General features: G+C 44.9%; 2 long non-coding RNA genes across 2 annotated transcripts in view; both read left to right on the top strand.

Moving 5' to 3' along the window:
• Window positions 1-9,961, top strand: part of LOC127604401 (uncharacterized) — a 43,860-nt gene extending 33,899 nt beyond the window's left edge. The window contains exons 6-7 of the long non-coding RNA XR_007963306.1: window positions 8,819-8,918; window positions 9,166-9,961. This is a non-coding gene — a long non-coding RNA (uncharacterized LOC127604401). The remainder of the gene's footprint in view (window positions 1-8,818; window positions 8,919-9,165) is intronic.
• An 11-nt stretch (window positions 9,962-9,972) lies between these two features.
• Window positions 9,973-12,842, top strand: LOC127604402 (uncharacterized). The gene is made up of 2 exons (XR_007963307.1): window positions 9,973-11,851; window positions 12,101-12,842. It is a non-coding gene; the product is annotated as an uncharacterized LOC127604402 (long non-coding RNA).
• Window positions 12,843-13,042: the final 200 nt, after the last annotated feature.

The raw sequence follows: 13,042 nt of genomic DNA, 5'->3' as shown, positions 1-13,042 counted from the left end.
CCCCCCAGCGTCTATCAATCATTTTTCAGGCTCACGCTGTTTTTTACCCCCTTGTGGTGATGATACCTGCACATCTCCGGATTATCAAAAGACGGTTAAAGGCAAAATCTGCTCGGAGAGCAAATGCGCAACATGGATTTAAAAAAAGAAAATGAAGTAGGACACTGGCGATAACGGTTTTCTTTATAGTTTGCCTTATAACCTTGATTATTTGAATTGAAATTGAATCTTGAATTGAGGGATCAGAAAGAGGTCTGGCTCACAATGCATGTTCGGAAGAGAGACCCTGGTCTGAATCTGGACCAAGTACAGTTCTCATGCGGTCCGGCTGTCAATTTCTTGTACCTTTTGTAACAGCCTGCTAACGCAGCTACCTGTATTGTGATCATGTGACCAGAATGAGCCAATCAGATCATTTCTTCACCTGTATTCTTTACTGGCAGAGATTTGCTGGATCGGTCACATGGCATGACTCGTTCAAAAGTTTGGGCAAGGTCGAGATTTTATAAAGGAATCGCTGCGTTTTGATTCTTTTGGAAGCTCGTGCAAGACCGTGAAGGGAACGTGAGCGGTACTTCCAAAACGCACCCCTCGCTTGGTTCTTTGCGTGCTTGTTAGTCCACTGAAAATAGCATCTGGATTTGGGGGATGGATGTGGGTGGAGAGGACGGCATGAGACACGGTGAGGGAAGGGACAGGCGTTCTTTTTGAGAGCTGCGAGGTTTCCTTTCGGCGGCGCTCGGAGGTGTACGTCATCGGTTATTAGTGCCGTTAATAGTTAAATTAACTAAAGGACATTACAGGAAGCCACAGAGAAAAAAAATCAAGGATGATGAAAAGTGGAAATAGTTTTAAAAAATTACATTTATTCTTTAAAAAAAAAAAGCTAGGACACACGTATGCGTCAAAGCTGCCAACTTGTGGTCAGCACTTTCTGCTCGCCAACGCTTGCTGCCTATGCAGATGTTAGCGGCAGCTGTTGGGATTTCTGTGCAGGGCTGCTCCAATAGCAGCTGTGCTTTTCACTGAGCGAAAAAAAAAAAAACACGCCGCAACGTGAATAACGTTACAGAAATTTGCACTGAGTCACAGCACTATTATTTTAATTGCACTCATTATCTCAATTGTCCACATTAATGCGAGTCAAAGTTTCAGCCGTGGTTCCTCCACGGTTCATTAAATATTAACCGCGGTAAAATGTTATTTCCTTTTCCAGAATATGAACCACGGCCTCGTATTTTTATTGCGTTTGTTCTGTCACGCGAGCAAAATACCGACAAGTCAACACAGTCACACTGACTCCATATTTTGCCACCACTCGACATTTCAATTGATTTCTAAACCGTTTCCAAATAATGACGACGAAAATAATGGCATCGCTTTTCTCAAACATAAACGCTCACCTGATTTTCGCAGCATTGGCCAGCCGAGGCAAACGTTTCCGTTGAGTATACGTTCGAAGCGGCAAAAGAGAAGACGGGCAGATGAACGTCCCGTCGTCGAAAGAATGCGCCTTCCTCCGACTACCGTTTGTTTCTGTCTGCAGAACTCATCTGCAGCGAGGAATGTTCAGTGCCGTGTTTACATTAGTCGCTGGCTTGACGCGGCGTTTGCCTCTTGCTGTAAATCTTGGATTTCAAGCGATTAGACGAAACGATTTGACACGGCACGGAGTCATGTCCTGATCGCTTGCGTTCGGGACTTAGCGACACACACGGTACACGGATCGACGCTGTGCGCAAGAGAATAGACAAAACAATGAAACCCGAAGCATCGACTGTAAATTTTAAACAGCCAGGCAAGATCAATACAGTCGCGGGAATAGTTATAATAATACAATACATAATAACCAGTATGATCAAATATTTTGAATTTATTAAACGGAATTCGGATTACGTGACAATTTTTAGGATTTGGGATCTGGTTGGTGAAATATGAGCTGCGCGACTCAGCAAGTCTCGCCAGTTGCCATTTAGGGGGAAAAATAAATGCTTTGTGCGAGGGAGACTGTGTGCCGTTTGAGATTGCGCGATGCACGTGAACATGGCCGCGCGCTAGCACGCCATGATGCGAAAAGAAGGGAGCAGCCAAGATGATTACATTATTCCATTCGAGCATATTTTTTCCACATATAAAACAGGAAAAGAAGCAACTATCAACATGCAAGATTAGCAAATGAAAGACGCAACAACCATTGACGTCTAACGTTGGGATCAACGCCACAAGGCCATGCTATGCTAACGTCACAGTTAAGCTAACTGACAGATCATTTAAACCTTAAATAAGCTTCATTTGCCTTTAATTGAGAACAAAAACAAATAGACAAAACAGCGACTGGTTTTGGGACCACGAAAAACGATTTATGACGACAAATAAGTACTAATAAATAAAAAAAAGTAATAAATACAGTCATAGGCTACTTTAGCATAGAACCACACAACTGCTTCTCTGTGCCTTTTCTCCACCACTGATACTGCTCTTATTTTTTTCCCCAATTTATTTTCCTCTTTATCAACCTTGGGGCGAAAGCACTTTCATGGGAGCTGGTTCTTGAACAGAGGGCAGGACTCCAAAAAAAAAAAAAAAGGTCACGTTACCACCTCCTTGCTGCTGCAGGCTATCCAGCTCTACTTCTAACCTGATATAACCTGCCTGCCTGCATAAAGCTCTCCCGAGTCCCCCCCCCCCCCCACACCCCCACCCCTCCCCTTCTCGCCCTTCTCTTTCTCGACTTCTACTCATCCTACCCGCATCCATCAACACCCACGTCCTCAGACCTCACTGCATCTCGTTCTAAACAAACCTCCAGCGTGGAAAGCCCGGGGAAAGGTGTAGACTCTGAGCAGGACAAAAGATGTTTGTTTGTGACCTTTAAAATGCAAACGCTCCATAGAAAGTTCATTCTTCATGATAGACAAAATGGTGTAAATTATGACGACGACACAAAAATGTTTTGCTGTTTACTTCACCGCATTAGACTGTCGTGAGGCCATCAGTAGCGTCTGTGTCCGATTAATTTTTTTGTTGGATGCGCGCTACAGTACTATCAGCGCACACACATACAATACACACTTCTTTTCAGGGATTATTCCATTCAGGATGTTGATTCCAAACAATGGGCGTAACCTTTTCACTCTCCACGTTTGTTTGCATCACTTTATCGCTCGTGAATGAACACACAGGCAACTTGAGCTCTTTTATTTTCGTATCAATGGCTCAATGTTGAGGAAATTCATAAAGGGGAAACCATTGGATTTTTTTTTTTTTTTTTAGAAAACACAAAGTACTGTTTTGCAGAAGAAATAGGAGATACAGTCCTGGGTAAGATTAGACACCGAACTTGAGTTTACAATTGAATGATTATAATGAGGCTTCCGTTCTAAAGGTCTCCAAAAGTGCTTTGGCGACCTTTTGTTTGTTTTGGTGTTGTGCAGTCCGATGGAAAAAAGTATTTGCCCGCTTACCTGATTTCTGTGTTCTTTGCATATTCATTGCACACAAAGTTTTCAGTTCATCCAACCAATTTGAACCCTTTTGTGGGATAGCGGTTACTGCATGTAATCATGTTATCGGGCTACAGGGGTGCACGAAAGGCTTAATATCACAGAGAGACAACCCAAGGAAATACTAAATGCCAATTAAATTTTTTAGGGCTCATAAAAAAAAAAAATCCCAAACGACCTGTTCCATTGTAAAAAACATAATTGCCCCTCCCCCCGATGTTAAATCACAATGTAACTGTAACGATCAACAGTTTAGGCAAAGTTTCAGGCAACTGTCATGCGTGTTCTAAATCCGGCAACACGCTAGCACCACATTTGATGAATCAAGAACACCGAAATCCGGAAGGGGGCACAAACCTTTTCACAGCACCGCAGTTTGTTGACGATTTTGCTGATTGTGTTCACTGACATCATTCCGCTTAAAGCCATTGACATCATGGCTGTTTCCGCTCTTAAATTACGTCAGTCGGTCGAGTCGAAACGTGCCATGTCTTTGAGTGGTTAGAATTGCTCAAGAAGATGAGCACAAAAATACCAAGCGCTGCGAAAAACAGTCTCCTCATAAATGCGCCGCGATTTCGGATCACTAATGTGCATAATCAATGAGATCTACTACGAGATTGTATCCTCAAAAAAAAAAAATCTGCAAGATTTATTTCAAGAGATGCTAATTAGACGAAGGATCATTTTCACCTAGATATACGAAACGGTGAGGGCGTTTCACTTCTGGATATTCTTATTTTTTTTAATTAATTTTTTTGGTTAATTAAGATTTGGGTTACCTCATTTCGCTTCACTACAGGGGTAAAATGTTCCAAATCGTCGTCACACAATTCAAGTCTACTCTAAATCACCAGCGCAATACGTACATACATACATACACACGGCAGGCGCACTGTTAAATGACATTTGAAAGGCAAATTCCAAATGTGAAGTGGCGGATGTCATTTGATTCGACCGCCTGTCTCCGAGTTGAAGCCAAAAATGTACGACGTCCCCCCGCAAAAGAAAAAAAAAGAGCTGTTTCCCGTCTGCTTGGCACATCTCGGCGCATCAATATCCCAAGTCACAAGCAAAGGAGAAGTCGGTCAAGGCAGCTGCTTCCGAACCAGACGATCCCCGTTAGCAAAACGCTGCCAGATTGCATCCCGCCTCCGCCCCCCCCACCAGCATGAAAACCTCAAACCTTTTCCACCCCTGCCACAATTGAGTCGGACCTCTGATGTCTGAGCTCCAATCTCTTCTAAACCTGTTCTCTACCTTGTCACGGCGCCGAGGACAAAAAAAAATAAAATCAAAGAAATATTAGTTTGAGCCTCAGCAGAGGAGAGCTGGTTGAGCATTTGGAGCCCCACAGGGATTTATACCTCCGCCCTTGCAGTTGTTATGTCTCATTTCTTCAAAACACCCAAACAGATGATGCTTTGTTTTTCTGACTTGTCTGGACTGGCTTTCCACTTAGTGATTCTTGTATTCCTTCTACAGAGATCCCATTGCTTTCCAATGACACTTTTGGACCCTCATTCCAAAAAAGGATATTTCATTTTCGAACCGGGATTGAAATTAATGTCTTTTCAAGCGCACAAAGGCACTTCCTGCTTCCTTGTGTGCACGCTGTAACTGATTGACAGTAACCTGAGTGAGACCTAATGAGACGGTTTCATACAACAATCCTACTGGAGTTCACTGAAGTGATAGGAGGGGGGGGGGGATTTTAGTTACAGTTTCCCTTGACCGAAACCATGTAAAGAAGTCAAGAATAACAGTTTATTTACTTATTGTTTAAGTTACACTAATGAGGGGGGTTGGTAACAAGAAAATGCTTCGAGTATCACTCTTATTTATCCCAAATGAGAATTGAAAATTTTGAGATTTTAGCAAGCATCATAAATGTGGACATCTTTGATTGGTTTTCGCGGGCCACATAAAATCATGTGACTGGCCAGATGTGGCCCCCGGGACTTGAGTTTGACACCTGTGCCCTACAGCATTGTCATCTTGTTCAATGGATCATTGTAACCAACATTGTTGCCCACTCGGCATCCATTGCAGCCTGGTCACCCTGGAAGGGGGATTGTCCCATCTGCGGCCCCTTCTTGAACAATCGTAAAATGACCAATGCAGATCGACTTTTTACAACATATTTCGGGTCTCTTTGAACAGAATTAGGCCTTACAAGATATGGACTACTTGACATGATACAAAGCCCCCCTGCGTGAGACGTGGGATTTGAAAGACAAGCTTCTTCCACGTTCTCAACTCTTCGGGGTTGGATTGAGGAGACCGGGGTGTCCGATTCCCGTACAGTGTTTCATGCCTGACAGAATCTACTCCGATGTCTTGAGCCTCTGTGGGAAAGCTGGGGAACAAAATGCTGAACCTCACCCACGGTTGAATGTAACCCGAGAGGTTTCCACTTAAAGCACAACAGATATCAGTTCTGCTCCCTGTTTAAAAAAAAAATCCTCAGGGACTGGTGTTGGGATACAATAAGTGACGTGACATGTAGACAACATGACCTGTTAATTAACGGATGGGGAAGATTGCGAGCAACATGGCTCCGTGCGTTTCTCATCAATCGCATTTGTGCCCAATCTCTCTGTGATGGACTGACGAACCGCTTTTTGATTCCATCCTTCCGCCCGACAACGTGGTCCGACAACATTTGATTGATCCGGCCCGTCTCCGGTGGAAAACAACCTCAGCAAACGTGTTGTCAATCAATGCTAGCGAACACGAATCAGGAGGCGCTTTAGCTTTGTCGTCACCCACATGTGAGTTGAGTGACACCCTCACTTCAAATCTGGCGTGTTGGTGTTGATGATGAGTTGGCTGCCAAATGTGCCCCCCCCCCACCTACCCCCCCTTGGCTGTGTTCTTAATTGTCCACACAACTGAAGTTTGAAACTCTGCTCAGTTTTTGTTCCATGCTGGAGCTATAAATCCCCAACACGATTTGTCGGTATTTTGTGCGAGAGAGAGAGAGAGAGAGAGCAGTCACCTCCATCTTGCAACCTCGGCTTGTGTGACTGCCACTTTTCTGCCGTAGACGTGACACGTGTGCAGTTAATCACATGACAAATACCGGCCAGAATTTCACAGATGATTTAATGTGTCTAGCTCCGTTTGCTCCTCATGGGGAAAGGGGACGGGGGGGGGGGGGGCGGGGGGGTCGGCACGGAGCAGGACGTGCTTGGAAGCAGGCTGAGGGTAAACAACAAGACGGTGTCATGGAGAGAAAGAGAAAATATTCCCGGTTCAGAGCACAGAGCAAAAAAGATGATGCTCATCTTTATCTTCACCCGGTGTGAACTAACGCCGCCTGTTGAGTCTCATCACCTCTTCGGTGCTCGGGTGCAGCGGAGTTGACAGAGCAGTTGTTGACCGTTAAGACCACCCACGGGGGTTGTGTCATCACCAGGCCGGGGGAGGATCAGGATCATCCCAGCTCGCAAACACACGCTCGCGCACGCACCCGCTGAAGAAAGACAAATAAGTACACAGAAGGCGAGTTTTGTAGCGGCGAGTTTCTGTTTCAATGTATTCATTGGTTGACTCTTATCCAGTTTGTTGGCATTGATTTCCAAATTTTAACCCTTTCGGGGACAGCGGTTACTAAAGTGGACGGTTTATCATGTTATGAGGTTATAGGGTGCATGAAAGGGTGAATATTGGCAAGTAATAGTTATTAAAATTGAGTATGGCTTGGTGGTGATTCCTGTGATGACTTTGGGAAGATTGTCAGTCCGTTTCAGTTTTTTTGTGGAGTAAAATTCAGTCTGTGCTCTGTTTTTTTTTTTTTTCAGTGGAAAAAGTTGATGTAGCTCTCAGGAAACTGCTCGTATGATCCAATGACATTCTCGTGCTCGTCCACTTTCATCTCTTTGGAGCAGTAAAACCGTGAACACGTGAGGCCATCGACAGGAAAGGAGCCATCTTGGCTGATGGAATTTAGAGTGAAAAGTGAAGAAGACGAGCAAGACTTTCTGCCAAAAGGAGAACAACAAAGTAATTTAGCGAGAAGTGTGAAGTCAATCGACACTCGATTGGATCTTGCTAGTGATAAAAATTCCGGCGGGATTAGAGGACCGTGCAGGACAGGAAGCGTCGAATCCAGGAGACCGAGCGTCTCCGTGTGACTAGCCGTAGCTCCGCCTGAAAAAGCAAAAGCTGACCCGAGGCCTGTCCAAACATCGACAAACGTACGTCTCGGTCGACAACTGTCGTGATTAAAAACGCCAACCTATCTTCATGGCATTTTGGTGGACTCAGAGCTACGTTAAACATGCTAGCTTGCTAATTTCAAGACAAATATCATTCGGTATATTGTCATTATTTCGGATTTTTGAAAGGAATCGCACATCTGTCCGGAGAATAAATGAGTCATTTCATGGACATATCTGTGGTTGTAATAGCAGCCATTCTCAAGTGTTTGTGTGTCTCACTCTTGGGGAGTCGAATAAAAGTTAGCATCTTTTAGCTACGGCACACCGCAGAGTAACAATGAGGAAGTATTTCATAATTATAATTAACCCTCCCGCTGTTTTACCCAGTTCTCAAAATGCATATGACAAATTTATTGACTTCTGCTCGGTTGTTTGAAGCGTGTTTGTGCGTTGGTGCCTACACTTCATTTTCACGCTGATCTAATCTTTCTTCTCGGGCTTCCAGATTTGCTATCGTCTCTCCTTACCCTGGCTGAACACGGACTCTATTTTTGTTACTATTCGCCGTTCATTTTGCTGGTCACAGCGCAAATAATTTGGTTTTTGGTTTCACAGATGGCAGGATTATAACATGCAAATGAGCTCACTAGAGGACGATATCGAGTGTGCGCGTGTGTGTTTTCTCTCCGCACGTAATTATTTTGGTGAAACAGATGGAACAAGTGGGGAAGACTTCCTAAGTAAACTAATGAATATATGAATTTCATTAAAATAGTTTCCTCGGGATTCACCGACGATTTTCAACAAATGTTGATGACAAGTGCTGTTCATAAAAATGGCCGCCCTCCCTCCTGACTGAATTTTCAATCATGTTTGATATTAATACTCTACAAATATGATGTTGGGCTGTCGCAAGCGAATCTTTTTGGGATTTGATTATTCCATCGCACCCACATGCTGCCCAATTGACGTCATTTATTTATTTTTGTGGGGTAAAAATTTGGACAGTGATAACCACACTTCTACAATTTTTGTAGTCTGCCAGGGTTGTAACACTGTTCGTGCTGAAAACGAAACCATATTTTAATATTAATTTTCTTGTAAGCGTTGTCTGATGTTGTCTCTCTCTCTCTCTCTCTCTCTCGCCAGGTCAAGATGAGTTTGACTGTGGTCCATAATCTTTGTCGATCATCTTCAACTTCCCCTCGTGAATGATTAAACAGGGGTGTGGAGACTTCTTCCGCCTACGGTAAGTTCCACTTGCTTTGAGGTTCATGTTACGTTATTCATTGTAAAAGTATTTTGATTAATGACCTGTCAATCACACCCTTGCATAGGTTATCATTGTTGTGTATCACGTATGATGCAACTGGAAAAATCCAAATGGCATCATATAAATAGAGTAATCTGTTTTTATTAATATATGAAAAACAGTATTATTATTATTATTATCATTATTATTATTTTTTTTGCCACAATCCACATCGTGCCTCCAGCGATTGTCGAGACCTCGAGCGGCTTGATGACATACGCGGGCGCCCACGCGCCGCCGTTGATGAAAACGGGAAGTGACACGCTAATGATTGCAAAACGAAATCGAGTTGGAGCCCGCCTCAGGATAGCGCCGCGATGATGGACGTGCGTGCAGCCCGCTTGGAGATGACGCGCGTCACCTGCTCCACGCGCGCGGAAATGAACGGACGGCTAACGAGGCCTGTTTCGAATCAATAAGACGGGGGGGAGATGGACGGGGGACGAGAGCGCCACCTCGTTGCCGGCCCACCTGCAGCCTTGCAAGAAGGCGACGTTAAGACCTGGTTGGAGGCTTTGCTGCATGTTTATCTGATCACTTTTCCCCCTGCCGGGACTGGAATCGCTTGCCGTGTTCACTTTATTATTATTTTTTTCCCATTAGGCCTCACTGGTGGAAGTGCTGCGGCTCAGGAAGTCGGAGTGTCATGGAGCTAACGCGCTGCCTGGCCGCTGAACCGCGAAGAAAGATCCTCGTGTGGATTTGGACCACATTTATGATGGGAAGCCTGTAATTATGCGGGCATCCGCCAGATAGCTTAACAGCGCCGACGATCAACCGCGAGGGCTGCAACGCTCAGGTTTCATTTTTTCATTTTTTTCCTCGACAGGTCGGAGGTGTTTGTTATTCATTATGATCCATTTTTCAGTGTTTTTCCTGGCTTCCTTTCGCACTAAAATTTTATGTCGGACACGGGTTGCGAGTCAGGATGCATGCAGGAAGACACTGCGCATCAGATTTATTTGCATATCTTAGTTTCACCACATATTCAGCGGTAGGGTTCAGCGTAAAAAAAAAAAAAAATCTGATGGGAAATGAAAACCTCATTAAAAAACAAAACAAAAAACTAATCATTTAAATCAGGTGCGGCCCAGTGCAGAGGGACCGGGTTCAATTCCAGCTCCGGACTCCCTGTGTGGAATTTGCATGTTCTCCCCGGGCCTGCGTGGGTTTTCTCCGGGTACTCCGGTTTCCTCCCACATTCCAAAAACGTGCATGGCAGCCTGATTGAACACTCAAAATTGTCCCGCGGTGTGAGTGTGACCGTGGATGGTTGTTTGTCTCGGTGTGCCCTGCGATTGGCTGGCAACCGGTTCAGGGTGTCCCCCGCCTACTGCCCAAAGACAGCTGAGATAGGCTCCAGCACATTTCGGTCCAAATTTTAGCAAGTTGACACACATGGTTTGCTTTCGCGGACCACATAAAATGACCCAGCTGGCCGGATTTGGCCCACGGGCCTTGAGTTTGACACATGTGATTTAGATCCTATTGTGTTTGAATTCTTGCTTTGTTATACCAGTGGCTGGTAAAAGAGGCAAAAGTGGCGTGTTCGAGAGCAGCATGCAGGTTATATGGCTGCAAGAGGCAGCCCAGCCTCGCCAGGCCTCCCTTCCACCTCTTTTAAATCCCCGTCCGTCCCTGAACTGTGACCCATCAAGTCGTCCGGGGCCTTAAACCCAAGCGACACGCCCCCCACCTCTTGCATCCGAATCAAGGGCAAAGTGGAGCATCTGCTGTGCATCCAATCGCTTATAAAATATTCAGGGCAAAGGAAAGGAACAGACCCCCACAATATCCAGAAATGTATTTCTGACTGACTTGGGTGGGCGGGGTGTGTGATTGGGCGGTTTGGGCCACAGCACAAAGCAGCGAAGCAGATTGCAAATGTTTCGTCAACACGGGATTAAACGGGATCATCCGATTCAAAGCAAACGCACAGACGTTAATCTTCTTTTTTCACCAAACAAGGTTACGGTCCAACTTTTACTCGAGATCTCCTTAAAATGCGTCCGTTCCACCACGAATGAGAGTTGTTTTTTTTTTTTTTTTCCAGTCGTCTTGACCATTTGGCAGGATTTCTCATTTCAGTTACACACTCACAAGAAAGCAGCGCTCGCTTGGTCACCCTTTCCCTGCTGCCCCAAACTGTTTTTAATCATTAATGGCGCTTCCTGCTTCTTGTCTGCTTGAGCAAGATTGCATGTCACCTGAAATGAAAGCAAGCGCCCCCCCCCCCCTTCCTCCCCGCACTTCCTACACAAATAATGATAACCTGTAACATGATAAGCTGTCCACTGTAGTAACCGCGGTCCCCAAAAGGGTTAATGTTGATTTTTTTTTTTTAATTCCCTTCACCACAAATCAACATGCCCTGCACATCAACTCGCAGCCCCCAAACACATTTCGCCCACTTTCCGTTGCACGATCCGAGTTGGAATACAACTCGCTATGCAATCATCAACCGCGATATTAACCAGCCTCAAATCCAATGAGCCCAAATTTCAGCGCTTCAGCTTTTGATTGACACTTAGAATCGTTTTCATGGAAATCGAGACAAATCATCCACCCCCTACCCCATCCCCTTCTCCCTCTCCGGAATGACGTCACACTGCCCTCTGTTTGTTTCCTCTTGACTGGCAGCATGACTCATGCAATAATGAAAGGCAGCTAAAATTTCCTGTTGCATTATAGACCAAATATTTGCCCCCAAATCCAATATCACACAAACGACACCCATTTCTACACTCACCCTTTGTGTGTCATTTACACCACAAGGTACCCTCGACTCCACAGAAAACAAAAACTTTGTTGCGAAGGAATCATTCCCGGCCAGCCTTCCCGATGGGGCTTATCGGCGACGACGGCATCAGGTCAGTGACTCCCGTCCCGTCACCGCCTGGCATCTGTCACGATAAACACCAGCTTGGCCTTAACGCCCCGAAAAACTTTATCTCATGATTTGAATCGGGTAATTTGCCTTCATTAATTGAGTCACCGAACTGCCATGATATCAATATCAAAATATGAGCAACGGCGCTCAGTATGATGTGCAGCGTGAGCACGGCGAAAAACGATCAATATCAACAAACAAGAATGATGAGCGCATGAGATAATTTCAGACTCGGATCCCAGACGCCAACAGGCCTGCCGGGACTGGATCCTTTGGGCTGCTTACCGGAATCATCCAAACACGGCGGCAACATTTCTGCTCATGGAAAGTTTGGTTGCTGGTTTTAAGCTTTTATCAGCATCACCCTCATGGCGACGGAATCTGTTTCTTTGCTTTCAGCGCGCCTCTTCCAGACGAGTCACAGCGGCTGTGGGAGGGATGCAAGCCTCGAGAGGAGGCTCAAGTTCGAGTAATTGAAGTTTCAGATTGTTGGACTGCTTCACGGCATGAATTTAGTGGCCGCGTGTTTGTATCAAACCGAACTTGTCGTACTCGTTTTATTTTTCCTTATTCCTCATCCGCCTTTACATTTCAGGGCCCTAATTTGGGAAAGAGTGCAAATTTAGCGCAAAAGCACAGTGCAAAATTTCGGTAGTTTAAGCAGACGGGCCGTTTACGCCGTTGTGGGAGTGAACACAGCGAACTTGAGTGGTGGAAATGTGACATTTAACAATGTTATCTTAGAAGTAGCTGTTCACTTGCGTCGCACATCCTGGTGTCAAACAACCTCAACTGCGATCGAAAGTCATTATTTTGCAACATCAGCCACACGATGACCTCGTTTTCTTAACCTTGATTCATCAGAACCAAACCATTCGCGATATTTGAACAGCGCACGAGCATATCAAAATGCGATGTAACTTCATGTGAACTAAAAGGGTCATCAAATAAAAAGTGAATTACAAAAAAAAGTGCAATCTTGCAAGTCACTTTTTTATTTATTTTTTAACAATTTTTTTGCCGTGAACAAATCTTAGCCCTGAGGTGACGTTTCCTTAATAAGGGAGCCCAACCAGCCCACGGGCAACGGCGTGAAGCAACTTGTCCTCTTTGTAGTGATTCACCACTGAATATTTCAAAGTGAAATAAAGACTTGTCGTTCACTGGAATT

This window comes from Hippocampus zosterae, chromosome 7 (genome assembly GCF_025434085.1).
Source record: "Hippocampus zosterae strain Florida chromosome 7, ASM2543408v3, whole genome shotgun sequence".
Lineage (NCBI taxonomy): Eukaryota > Metazoa > Chordata > Actinopteri > Syngnathiformes > Syngnathidae > Hippocampus > Hippocampus zosterae.
This window is presented reverse-complemented; position numbering and strand designations above follow the sequence as displayed.